We start from the raw sequence: 13,102 nt of genomic DNA, 5'->3' as shown, positions 1-13,102 counted from the left end.
TTTTGGGAAACATTACCCAATTTCAAAAAAAAAATCAGTCGAATCGGAGTCCGGATGAGGGAGATATCGCTGATTTAAAATCAGCTCTTTTTTGCAGAAATTTTGGTGACGACGGGAGAGTTGTAGTGCAAATCTGAAATTCCAGTGCCTGGATCAGGATTTCTATCACATGGGTAGATGCAGAATGGTTGTTCTATTTCCAAAAACAGGTCATAATAGGGATTCTGAGCAATATTGACGAAATTGTGGCCATTTCAAATTTTCGCCAAGTAAGTGAATTTTTCTCAAACCCTCTTCATGGAAAATTTTACTGGAAAAGATGATAGCCCTACTATTGAAGAATACATAAAACAAACTAAGTCAGTATGGGCAAAAAATTGGAAGGATTCAGTGTGGCTTAATTTCAGAGATGAGGCTTACAAATGGTATTTCTCACTTGACGACAAGCAGTTGTCCAAACTTTCAGATGCAGAATTTGAAAGTGTCCTTTTAAACAAATGGTCTCGGACTAGAAAAAATGAGAATGAGACACGTAAAGGGTTATTTTCTACGGGTGTCTCCTTATTGCAGGTTCATGGATTGATTCAGAAGGAGAAAATCGTTGTATCTATAAATCCTAGTTGCAAGCACAATTTTATGAATGTTAATTTGGTAAAAAAATTGCAAGTTCCAGCAAAACACATTGAAAACACACAAGTGGATGATGAGGATGTTCAAGTGTATAAGGATTTGAAGATTTCTATGGATAAGTATGTGTGGCATGGTGATTTTTATACTTCAGAGATGGATAATATGGATGTTGTTTTAGGATATCCTTGGACAGAATCCATGGGTACTATCAATATTAATGTGCAGAAGAAATTCCTGAAGCTCTGGTATAAAAAGAAGAAAATTACATTACAGGATATTTCCATCAATAAACAAGTAGAGTCCATGAAGGTTGATGCAGAAGATGTTCCAAGTACTGACATATCATATGATGAGCTATTGATGATCGACAATCAAACACAAACAGAGGCTGAAGCAGAAAAGGATAAAGGTGATGATACATCAGATGAGGGCTCAGTGGTTGAAGTAATATTGGAAGATAAGACACCACAGCAGGCACCACAGCAGGGTGAATTAAATAAAAATACATCGTGGGTTAAAACTTCAACATATCATCACCCACATCACCGCGCAAGAAAACAACCAAAAAAATGGCAACCAATTAGCCACAAGGACAACAACCCCTGCATGACAGATAGAGAGGAGCGAAGATCCACCTACTACACATCAACACAGAAGAGCTACCACGGTCAACTTCCATCTCAAGCGAGCGAGGCACCAGCAAGATCGAGGGTTCACCTTTCTCTTGGATAGCTAGATGCACATGCATGGTACCAGTGGACTACGCTTTTGAGGAGATCTTATTATTTGTGTTCTTCTCATGTTTCGGGGACGAAACATGTTAAGGGGGGTGGAATGTTATATACCTAGGGGGGATAACATGGGGTACAAAGGGAGGTATCCAAGGGAATAATGTAATAATGGGATGGGCCATAGTAATAAATAAGGTGGTTAACCCATATCATGTAAGGGACCACAAGTAGTTAGTAATAATGTAATGGGCCCATGGTATTAGATAGATGGTATTGAGGGAACCATGGTAATGACCCATGGTATTGTATGTATGAGGCCTATAAAGAGGCTAGAGACTCCACATTGAGGGATGTGAAGGATTATTGTATGAACAGGCATATGGCTTGTGGAGTGTTCTCCTTCCTTAAGGAGTGAATATATGGTGTTGCCCTACCTTAAGGGTTTGATCAATAAAGTGAATCATTTCTATCTATATTCAGATCTTGTTATTTCTTGGGTTTATTTTCATTGTCTTATATTTTTATATCAGTTCTATAACACAATGGATGATGGGCTTCCATGTGGGTCCCACCTGCTTACTGGGATGCCATGTGGCATACTGTGGGCCCTACTTTTCCCCTGTCATGTCAAACTTTGAAGAGCTCTATCTTTCGCATACGAGCTCGGTTTGACAAACCGTTTGCACCACCACAATCAGGATGAAGAGGTCTTCAATGTGGTCTTAGTTTGAACATAATCCAAACACTTTGATTTTTGAGCCACCTTTGTCTTTTGTGTCTCTCTAGACCTACCTGGATCAATCCTCCCGACTGAGGAGCTTTTGGTCCTCCAAAAACATGAAAAATAATCTGCATCTCTATCTGTACTTTTTTCACATCTCAAGCATCCTGAAAAGGTCTTGCTTCCATCTCCTTCACCTTTGTTCTTTGGAGCCTTAAGCGACGAACGGACACCTACTACTTCTGCCTCCTATAGTACATTGCTTGCAAATGACATGCTTTGAATAACATGAACAAACTAAAGACCCAAACGTCCCATACTTGCCACGAGTTTATAACACATCCTCGGTGGTCAAGTTTACAACAAGATGGACGTAATACCCCAGTTATGAAAACAAGGCCAACTCATCATGGTTGCTTCAAAAAGTGATGGAAAACACATCCTCACTGCAACACATGATTTACATACATAAGGCCAGACACTATTGTTTTGACAAGTGATGGAAACATAACATCACTTTCATAGTTTTAACATGCAACTCAAAATATGACTCAAAACATGACCAGACATCATTGTTGCTGACCAAGTGATGGAGACACAACTCATCACTTTTACACTTTAAAAATGCAACAAATGATTTACAAAAGAATGACCATGAAATGACATCATGTCAAAAAAACCAATTTTCACTGATCAATGTGAATGGGTCACCTCCTTGAGGTGGTTTTTCTTGTCGAACAATTGTTCTTCCCGGTTCACGCACCGACACTTGTCTTTAATGTGCTGCTCTAGATGGAGATTCCAGCAAGTGGCTCTCTAATGGCCATTTCTGTCACAATGACTGTAGTAGGCTTTCTTCCTCCATACCTGCTTAACCTGTTTATTTTCATGCGGTTGAGAGGGTCTTTCACGCCTCATGAGTGCTGCCATTCTTTTCCAACACTTGGAAAAGGTATGGTTAGGTAAACCACAAAAGGTGCATGTTTTCTGATGCCTTGATCTTCATTCATTATTAATAACATGATCATAATCAAAATGAACATTCGAAGATCAAAAGTGATTATACCTTCCTCTGTTGTTGTTGATGTCAGTATGGCGATGAGAGCTTGCCTCCGCTCTCTCCCTACAATGGAAACTGCCATGGGATGATGGGGATGCTTTCCCATCATTCTCTTTCCTCGACGATGTCTTGGACGAATCTTACACCTTTGAGAACTCTCCTTTAGTGTATCTCGATCCTGTAAATTGATGCTCATGCACAACCTCCAAAGGTTGAGTTATGCCTTGGTTGTTAGCACCAAGATCTTTCCCCTCGTTCATTGTCTTTGTAAGGAGCCTCATATTTGTCCCTGTAATTAGGATCTCCAAATCTCTAACAGACATCATACTATCAGAAGATGAAATCAAAACGAAATCAACATCTTTTACCTTCTCTTTCAATTTGGAAAGAACTAATGAGGGCTACTCATCATTTGTTGTTGGTGGATCGCATTCCCCAACTTCTTTCCTGACATACCCAAGTCCTGCCTGATGGGGTAATTCCTCTACTTTGATGGGATTGACAATGCCTTGGCCATGAACGCCCAAGACTTTTCCTTCATACCCCGTTCTCTTCAACAGTTTGGAGCCAATTCCTGTGGTATGATTTTCAAACACAGCAAAATCATCATCAGGAAACATACATGAAGATGGAGAACTACTTTTTACCTCACATGAGTCTCACTGCATCTTTTCCAAGGCCTCGTCCTTTGCTTGTAGATGCAGTAGCAAACTCTTCTTCTCCTCTTTCTCTTCATGTAGACGCATCTTCAATTCATCATTCGCTATTTGAAGATTATGTCTGTCTTACTTCAGTTCTTTCATGGCCTATTTTGTGGCTTTCAACTGAAGATGTAAGCGCTTCTTTTCCTTTGTTTCTTTCTGTATATTTTTATACACAATATACACTTTCTTGGAAATGTTAATCATGGTCTCGTACATTACTCTTTCATCCTCTGTCATTGTTCACGCTGCAATTCACATCAATGCAAAGACCGCTTTGATACCACTTGATCCAAGTCCGGGTGTGAAGAAGGACCTTTCCAAGACCTTTTACTTTCGTGATGTGTTAAAATTTAATTTTAAAAGAACATTAAAAAATATAGTTGCAGATGGTAAAGAAGAGGAACATAAAAATCATCAACACATGAAAACAAAAGTCGTTGATAACGGAGTTCGTCCACGAGGGACTACGTCTCTAGGCCCCAGTGTCAAGATGGTGTAGGTTGCTGCATTAAGTGTTGTCAATAAGGTGATGTACACAGAGATGATGTCTCGATCATATAAGGAAGAATGCCCTCACGTAGGAGTGGCTCTAAGAGATTTTCCACAACTAGAAATCTCAATCAAAAGACTCCTATCAGTATGACACAAAAACAAGCATGGTGTGTATCCCGCCAACATGGCACAAAGGCATGTCAAAGCAAAACACATGCATGATGACAACAAGAGTATCCCAACAACATACAACAAGGGATCTCAGAGCATGACATGAAGGGTTATGACAGAAAGTACATCACATAGAAAGATTCTACATCAAATCAAGCAAGGAATCATGACCACATGTAATAAACAAGATCCTACATCAACATCAATCATGGATCTGTACAACATAATGCAAAAGGAAGAAGTACATGAACACATCATATACCTCACAACCAAGGGCCATCTGAAGAAGTGGATGTCTCACTGCTAAAGCTGCTCGGACCATTTCTCTCACGACATCGATCTCATGAAGATGGTTGCTCGCACATGAATGTGGACATCTGCACTGGCACTTAGAAAAGTGACTAGAAGAATAAATGAGATAATAAGAAATCTGAATCCACCATCAGATTTATGGCGTCGAGTAGTGCTGAATCGACTGTCCAAAATTTGAATTCTGAGAAGTTGAGAATTTTGGGCTCAAGGAATCTTCTAGATTCCACCAGGATTCCTTAAAGATTCTGTTCCATGGATGGACTGGAAATCTGCAACTCAGATGGTGAATCTGATTTCGCTATTGTGATCCCTGCAGAAAATCATGAAAAACAAGTATAAACTTGACTATATTCTGAAATGCCAAAATTTTACTTCCTTGGGAAAATTTCATGGCTCATGGTTCCGCTACCTGCTTTTTGTTGAAATCATGGTTCCACGTGCATTCCAGAAATTACTAGAAAATGCAGACCTCTGATGAATAAAAAAAACAACACCATTGTGTTCGTGGCGATGAGAGGTGTAAAAACCATATAAAACTTGTCAAATTCTGACAAAGTGAGAACTTTTCCCTCCTACAAAATTCATGGTTCCTGCATTAAAATATTATTTAATTTACTGCCTTGAAATTTGTGCCTGCATTCTGCCTCTCTCTGTCTCGAACTGCATGTAGAGGGAAAAGTCTAAGTTTAAATAAAACTCATCAGCATATTTTCCAAGGTAAAGCAATTATGACTCAATGGTAAAAGAAGGCATTGGTTGAGGAGAGGTCGGGGGATCAAATCCTACCCCTCCATAGATAAACCTTTTAACCATAATGATGCATAAACGGGGGTCGAGTCCACATTGGGTGGCCCGCCCCTTAAACCCTGCATTAATCATTATCGGCACATATATATTAATACATATGCATATATCGACGCACATATAAATCGCAATCGGCGGTCGGCACAAGGATCGACGCTTATATCGGCGTGAAATGTGAGGTCCCACCGATATCCATATCAGCAATTGGCAGTTACGGCGGTGGCAGTATTGTAAGTCGGTGATCGACGCAAAGATCAGCCAATATATATATATATATATATATATATATATAATGGGTACGACCGTTGGGGTTTGGGGCAGGTCCACCACCGATGGCCCGTGCCCGCCCCTTAATATATATTATGGTTATAACATATGGTTGTAGGTCTATGCGGGATATGTGGAGAATGATTCAGTGTGTTGAAAAGTGTGCAACAAGAAATGTAAATTTAGAAATTGCTTAAAATAGAACTACTAAAAATAGCACTTCTAAAAATAGTAGTTTGGCCAATGAGCATTTTGGCCACCTTGGGTGAGAGGTGAAACTGCTAAAAATAACATCTTCGAAAAATAGTATTTTTGGGTCCCTTCCTATTTATAGGAGTCCCTGGTCTATCTATAGGAAGTAAAATTCGAATTTGGTCTTACCAACAGTTTGGAATATTAATTAATTAATTCTCCATGAGTTAATTAGTTAAGGAAAAGCAAACTTGAAGTCTTTGTGAGAACATGCAATTATTTCTCCACTGATTGGGGAATGTGTCCTTGATTTTCTCCACTGGTTGAGGAATTAAGAATGAGTTCTATATTGAGAGGATCAATTGACTTAGTTTAACTTAGTCAAGTTTAGTTAGATTAATTTAACAAGTTGTTAAATTAATGAGATATAGTTTGTTGATGCTTGCATGCATGTGACAACTATTATTTTCAGATAACTGAGTATTCCCTCATGGATAACTGATGCATGTCAGTTCAAACAAAGACCCAGTTGAGATCAAAGAAGGGACAATGTCCTATCAGTTGAATGAATATTTTTCCTATAAAGGAAGCTCATCCATGATGAGGATTTATCTCCTTCAGGTTTGTGTAGTTATTTCAGAGGTCAATGTTGTGTGTAAGGTGAGAATCACACAGGTTGCAATTGGAGGACCCAGGAAAAATTGTGCATAGAAAAAGGAGGTTTGGAGGGCAGAGGAGAAGGTTTGTGAGAAGCCTTTGACTGTCTATGAGCAATAGAGGGATTTTACTGAGAGATGGATAGCTTTCGAGCTAAGGCTTTGTGTAATCCGGACATATTTCCACTTGTATGATAATACAGAGATGGGGTTTTAGGCTGGTGCTTTCCCTTAGTTATATCTTCTGTGTTATGTGTGTTTTATTTCTCCATATCAGTTATGTGTGTTCTTGTTGATGTTGCTCATGTTCTATTAAGCTTCCGCAAAATTGGTTGTAGAAGTAGATCTAGTATTATGCTTTAGTACATTGCATATATCAGTTTGATCTACAGGTGGTGAAATTTCTACATGGTATTAGAGCTAGCTGGTTTGTAGAAAAATTCTACATGGTATCAGAGCTAGCTGATGTGTAGAAAAATTCTACACGGTGGAGGTTATTACTGCTGATCTTAATCCCATATGCATTTATTGGTGTGATAAGGTAGTTTTAAAGGGTTCGGTGGGGTTTGTTTCCACCAATCCCGACCATGTGTTTTATGTTTTATATAGTTATTTTAATAACTATATGTTAAAACAATTTTAGCTATATGGTTATAACCACATAAAAAAATGAGTTTGTCTCTTATGCAGGTTTAGGAGACAAATGAGAGAACACCAAGTGTCAATGGCTAATGGGATGCCATGTGGGTCCCACCTACTTACTGGGATGCCATGTGGCATACTGTGGGCCCTACTTTTCCCCTATCATGTCAAACTTTGAAGAGCTCTATCTTTCGCATACGAGCTTAGTTTGACAAACCGTTCGCACCACCACAATCAGGACAACGAGGTCTTTGATCTGATCATAGTTCAAACATAATCCAAACACTTTGATTTTTGAGCCATATTTGTCCTATATGTCTCTCTAGAGCCACCTGGATCAAGCAGCACCTCTAACAACATTATTGAACAAAGATGCATTTTCATGGACTCTAGAAGCAACAAAGGCCTTCAAACATCTTAAAGAAGCAATGTACCAAGCACCAGTCTTAGCTAGGCCAAACTTCACAAAAACCTTTATTATGGAATGTGATGCTTCAGGAAATGGAATTGGTGTTGTTTTAATGCAAGATGAAAGACCCATTGCTTTCGAAAGTCATCCAATCAAGGAAAGTGTTTACACAAAACTATTTATGAGAAGGAAATGTTGGCAATACTACATGCACTTAAGAAATGGTGACCCTACCTAATGGGAGGACACTTCAAGGTAAAAACGGATCATGATAGTCTTAAATACTTTTTAGAAAAAATATTATCCTCTGAAGAGCAACAAAAATGGGTCACAAAGATGTTGGTTTACGACTTTGAAATCGTCTACAAAAAAGGGAAGAAAAATGTTGTGGCAGATGCACTCTCAAGAAAGGATGAGGATGTGGAAGCATTGTTTTGTGTTATTTCTATTATCCAACCAGATTCGATAAACGAAGCAAGGGATGAATGGAATAAGGACGAAGAAGTGTGGCCACTCATTCAAAAGTTGTAGAAGATCCAAGTTCAAACAATATTTCCAGAACTTGACGAAGAAGGAAAAATCATATTGGAGCCTGGATCATTCACAAAAACAAGAACCCGACAGCTACGGAATCGATTAATTTCAGAGTATCTCATCAAGTGGAAGAACTTACCCACTAAAGATTCCACATGGGAGGACAAGAATTTTATACAGAAGCATCAATAACTACTCAAGCGTTTAGGAAAACACTTTTTGAAGGAGAGGGGCATGTTAGGTCCCTATACTACTAGTGTAACCCCTATTGTTATTAGTACAACCCCCTTATTATATTATTGTGCCCATGTAGTCCCCATATTGTTATTATTGTGCCCCATAGAAGCCTACTATTGTTATTATTGTGCCCTTACACTATTATTGTTATGTCGGCTCTGATTATATTATGATCTCTTAGACTCCTATATATAGAAGGAGATCTTGCCATTTGTTTCATTCAAGAATTGTTCATTTGTTAATGTAAAGGAGGTTGCCCCTTCGAAGAGGCTGAATTCTAAGGCGTTCATCTGTCTTTTCTATCCTTTTGTGAGCTGGTTTTATAACAATATTTAATGACACTAATTAATAAAAATGGTTCAGATTGAAAGAATAATGATAGGTGGCGGGGTAAATGCTACACCACTTGAATGTAAAGAAAAGAGTTTTGATTTAAGCTGGTTGGAACCAAATAACAATTCTATTTCCAAGTCTTCTTCATCACAGTGGAGTAATGATGAGAAACAAGGGCTCTCTCATTGTATATAAATGAAGTTTGACAACAAAAAATGCATAACAAAGCACGCAGGTAGGATGCCTCTAATGTCTCATGGACGAGTAAAATGTCGTTCCATTTTACACAGAGCACAGCCAAATGCATTTTTGTCCATTTCCGGCTCTCCTTACTGTGTACCCATTGGTCTGGGGATCGAACCTCCCGTCCACTGTATCCTCCTCTTCTTCAGACAAAATTTCTGCTCAGAGCCCTCAAGATTAGACACTAACTCTAGGCGAGAAGCAAGAAAAATCTACATTTACCATGGTCACAGAAGTCCATCTGAGAATCACCCCACTATTACAGGAGGCTTATTTACCAATAGGAGAAGCAGAGGCGACCCACGGGCCGATCTCCAGCGCAAGAAACCGGAACTGAAACCCTTCAAAACGGAGCTCTGGGACCCTGAATCCTTCAACGTGAAACCTCAGGGTATACGAAACCCTGATCAGAAGAAATTCAATGAAGGTCGTCGGTTGTCTGCCATAGCCCGCTACGTTTGCGAAAGCTTCAATAAACACAAAAGGTGGGGGCCAGAAATTATTGCAGACCTCAAAAATTGCACAGGGTGACACTCAATGTCATTTTTGAGGTTTTCAAGGAACATACCAGTGCCCAATTGGCTTCAAAGTTCTTCCATTGGGCAGGTAGACAAAAAGGGTTTAGGAACAATTATTTTGCGTACAATGCTCTTGCTTATTGTCTGAACTGTTGCAATCAGTATAAGGTTGCAGACCAGGTTTTTGTAGGAAAGGTAGGATGGATGAGGTTTTTTTTAATTTTTTTGGGATTTTGGGTGAGATGAGAGCTCAGCTCTATAAGCCTGATGTCTTTGCATAGACTGCCATGATCCGGTCGCTTGTTGCAGTAGGAAATTTGGATGGTGCTTGGAATATTTGGGGCGAAATGTCAAGGGATAGAGTGAAGCCCGATGTTATGTCATATACAACATTGATCACTGGTTTTTGTAAAGGGAATGAGGCTGAGAAGGCATTTATGCTTTATAAAGAGATGAAGGCAAACGGGGTTTTGATCGATCGGCTGCATATGGTTCGCTTATCGCTCTCTATGCCTTGAATAAGAGAGTTGGGTTCGCTTACAATATTTTGAAGGAGATGGTGAAATGTGGATATAAGGCTGATCTTGGAATATATGATTCACTGATTGAAGGGTTTTGCAGTGAGAGTAGAGCGGACAAAGCTTACAAGCTCCTGGGAATCCTAATTCAAGAAGGTGTGACCCCGAGTTTTCCGACAATGAAGCCCTTGGTATCGGCCTTTGCCAAGATGGATAGTACACAAATTCCTTTTCCAATGGAAGTTGAACATACATTCACATAGAAATGATTGTATCCCTATTGGCTTTTGTCAACACTCAAACCCTATTGGTGCTTATTTCTTTGTTGGAGTGAAGGTCTACAGTGCAAGTCTAGGCAGCGCCATTGATGTTCAAGTCCAGCCGGCACAATCTCTTTTATCCTTCTAGTATGTGATATTTTAATGGATCCTAGTTTTACTTCTATTTGACATAAAAGTTCTCAAATCATTTTAGTAGTAAAAAAAAAATATTTTTTTTCATTTAAATTTATGGTCAATTTCATTTAATAATTTAATAATTCAATTTATTTTGGTTTCTAATATAATCAAATTTGTTTGGAATATTTTTTTTCTTCTAGTAGGTAGGCTTCAAGGTCCAAATTTTGAATCTAATCTCTGATACCATATGTGATGCTCCCTCCTAGGGTCCTCTAACCAAAAAAATAAATTTTTCTAATTTTAAACACAATAAGATGGGAAATAACTTATTTATATCTAAACATTTATTTGATGATAATATACCATTAAATTTTATTTACCACAAATTAAATAAGTAATAATTTCATTGCAACCATTTACATAAGTAATCAATAAACGAAGGGATGCATGTTCCAATAGCTTAGTTGAGATGCTCCTGAACTCCTGACTCTGTTGGGATGTTGCTCTTGACAACCCGACTAGATTTGCCTCCTGGCCAACTAGGAAGTAGTTCCTAGCCCAGGGAACCTCCACAGGTTCCCTAGCCCTCCGAGCCCAAGTCCAACCAGATGTAGTGTGTCCAGGTTTACCAAACACTCTCCAGATCCAAGTTTGTTCTCTCCCTTCTCTTTCTCCACATTCCTTCCCCAAAACACAATCCTCCAAAACAAAATCAAGACCAAGGATCTCCCCCCTCTCCTCTCATCATCCTTCCCCTTTTATGTCTCTTCCTCCCATCCACCTCAACCACTTATCATTAATGTCATGACTACCCCCTCATCCTTTCATTTAGTATCCTTGACTTCTCTTACCATATCTTGTTCAAGTAGATTTGAGATGACACTTTTGGGATAAGATATGAATATTTAATTTGGAAATTAATTGGAGAAGATCATATCTTCTCCCATGTAGATTTTGAGAAGACATCTTGAGATATGGATATTTAATTTGGGATAGATGGAAGGAGACCATATCTTATGCAAAAGTAAATTTGAGAAGACAAGTTCGGAATTGAATAATAACAATAATAAAATTTATATTAGTAAATAAATTACAGTTTCACAAATGTCGGTATATACTATATTTCTTGATAATTATAAGTCAATATTTTCAGGTTATTTAAGCACTAATAAAATTTTCATGATAAGAATAAGTAGGGCATTACAGTCCTCAGCCAAGAGGAGGATAAAAAACCTTATGCTATTTATCATATGAACAAAATTCTTATTGCTGCTTATCTTAATTATACAGTAACAGAAAAGGAATTCTTAGCTGTCATTTATGCCATAAACAAATTTAGACATTATATAACTGGAAACCAAGTTTTTCTATATATTGATCATTCCTCCATTAGGTACTTAGCTAAAAAACCTATTACAAATGGTCGAGTGACTTATTGGTTGTTGCTTTTGTAGGAGTTCGATATCACCTTCAAAGACATCTGGGGAAGGAAAACCCAATCGCTGATTTTATATCCCGCGTTCCAAAGATAAACTATGACCAATTTCTAGATGAACATTTGTTTGTCGTGGCAGTCAAAATGCCATGGTATGCAGCTGTGGCAAACTATATGGTAGTAGGAAAGCTACCCAAACACTTGACAGCAAGGGAAAGGAAACATATTGTCCAGCACAGTGCCCAGTTTTCTTGGATTGGCAAATACCTTTTTCACATAGGGTCTGATATGTGTATACAAAGATGCATTCGTGAGGATGAGATTTATGACATCCTGAAGGCTTTCCATTATGAGCCCTATGGAGGATACTTCGTAGATCGTAGAACAGGGCATAAGGTACTATAGATGGGTTATTATTGGCCCACTATTTTTAAAGATGCTAAGAAATATGGCTAGGCTTGTGATAGCTGCCAAAGGATGGGCCAACCCAATCAATTTGATGAAATGCCACTGTAGCCCCAATTGGTGATAGAACCTTTCAAACAATGGGCACTGGATTTTATTGGCCCATTTCATCCGCCATCAAACCAAAAGACCTATATACGGGTTGCCACAAATTATGTAACGAAGTGGGTAGAAACGATAGATTTTCCAAGAGCTACAGAAGAAGTTGTAATTAATTTCCCTTTTGGGTTATTTGTGCGGTATGGTTTACCTCAAGAAGTGATAACGAATGGAGGAGGGCAATTTGTAGTACACAAAATTACAGCCACTTTAAGGAACCACCACATTACACATAGAGTCACTTCCCCATATCACTAGCAAGAGAACGGGCAGGTTGAAAGCACCAATAAGGTCATCAAAGAAATTCTGACCAAGACACTCTCAACACATCGGCGGGACTGGGTTGCTAGACTGCTAGAGGCTTTGTGGGCCTATCACAAAACTTGACAAAATACTACTAGATATTCTCTGTACCAACTTGTATTTGGCAAAGAACCTATATTTCCTATTGAATTTGAAATAAAGACTCTAAGAACAACTCAGGAAGTGGGATTGGATCTAACATAGGCCCAAACCAAGCGACTTCAACAA

This window comes from Pinus tabuliformis, chromosome 1_1, assembly GCF_031772625.1.
Source record: "Pinus tabuliformis cultivar Carrire ecotype Pingquan chromosome 1_1, CPIR1, whole genome shotgun sequence".
Lineage (NCBI taxonomy): Eukaryota > Viridiplantae > Streptophyta > Pinopsida > Pinales > Pinaceae > Pinus > Pinus tabuliformis.
This window is presented reverse-complemented; position numbering follows the sequence as displayed.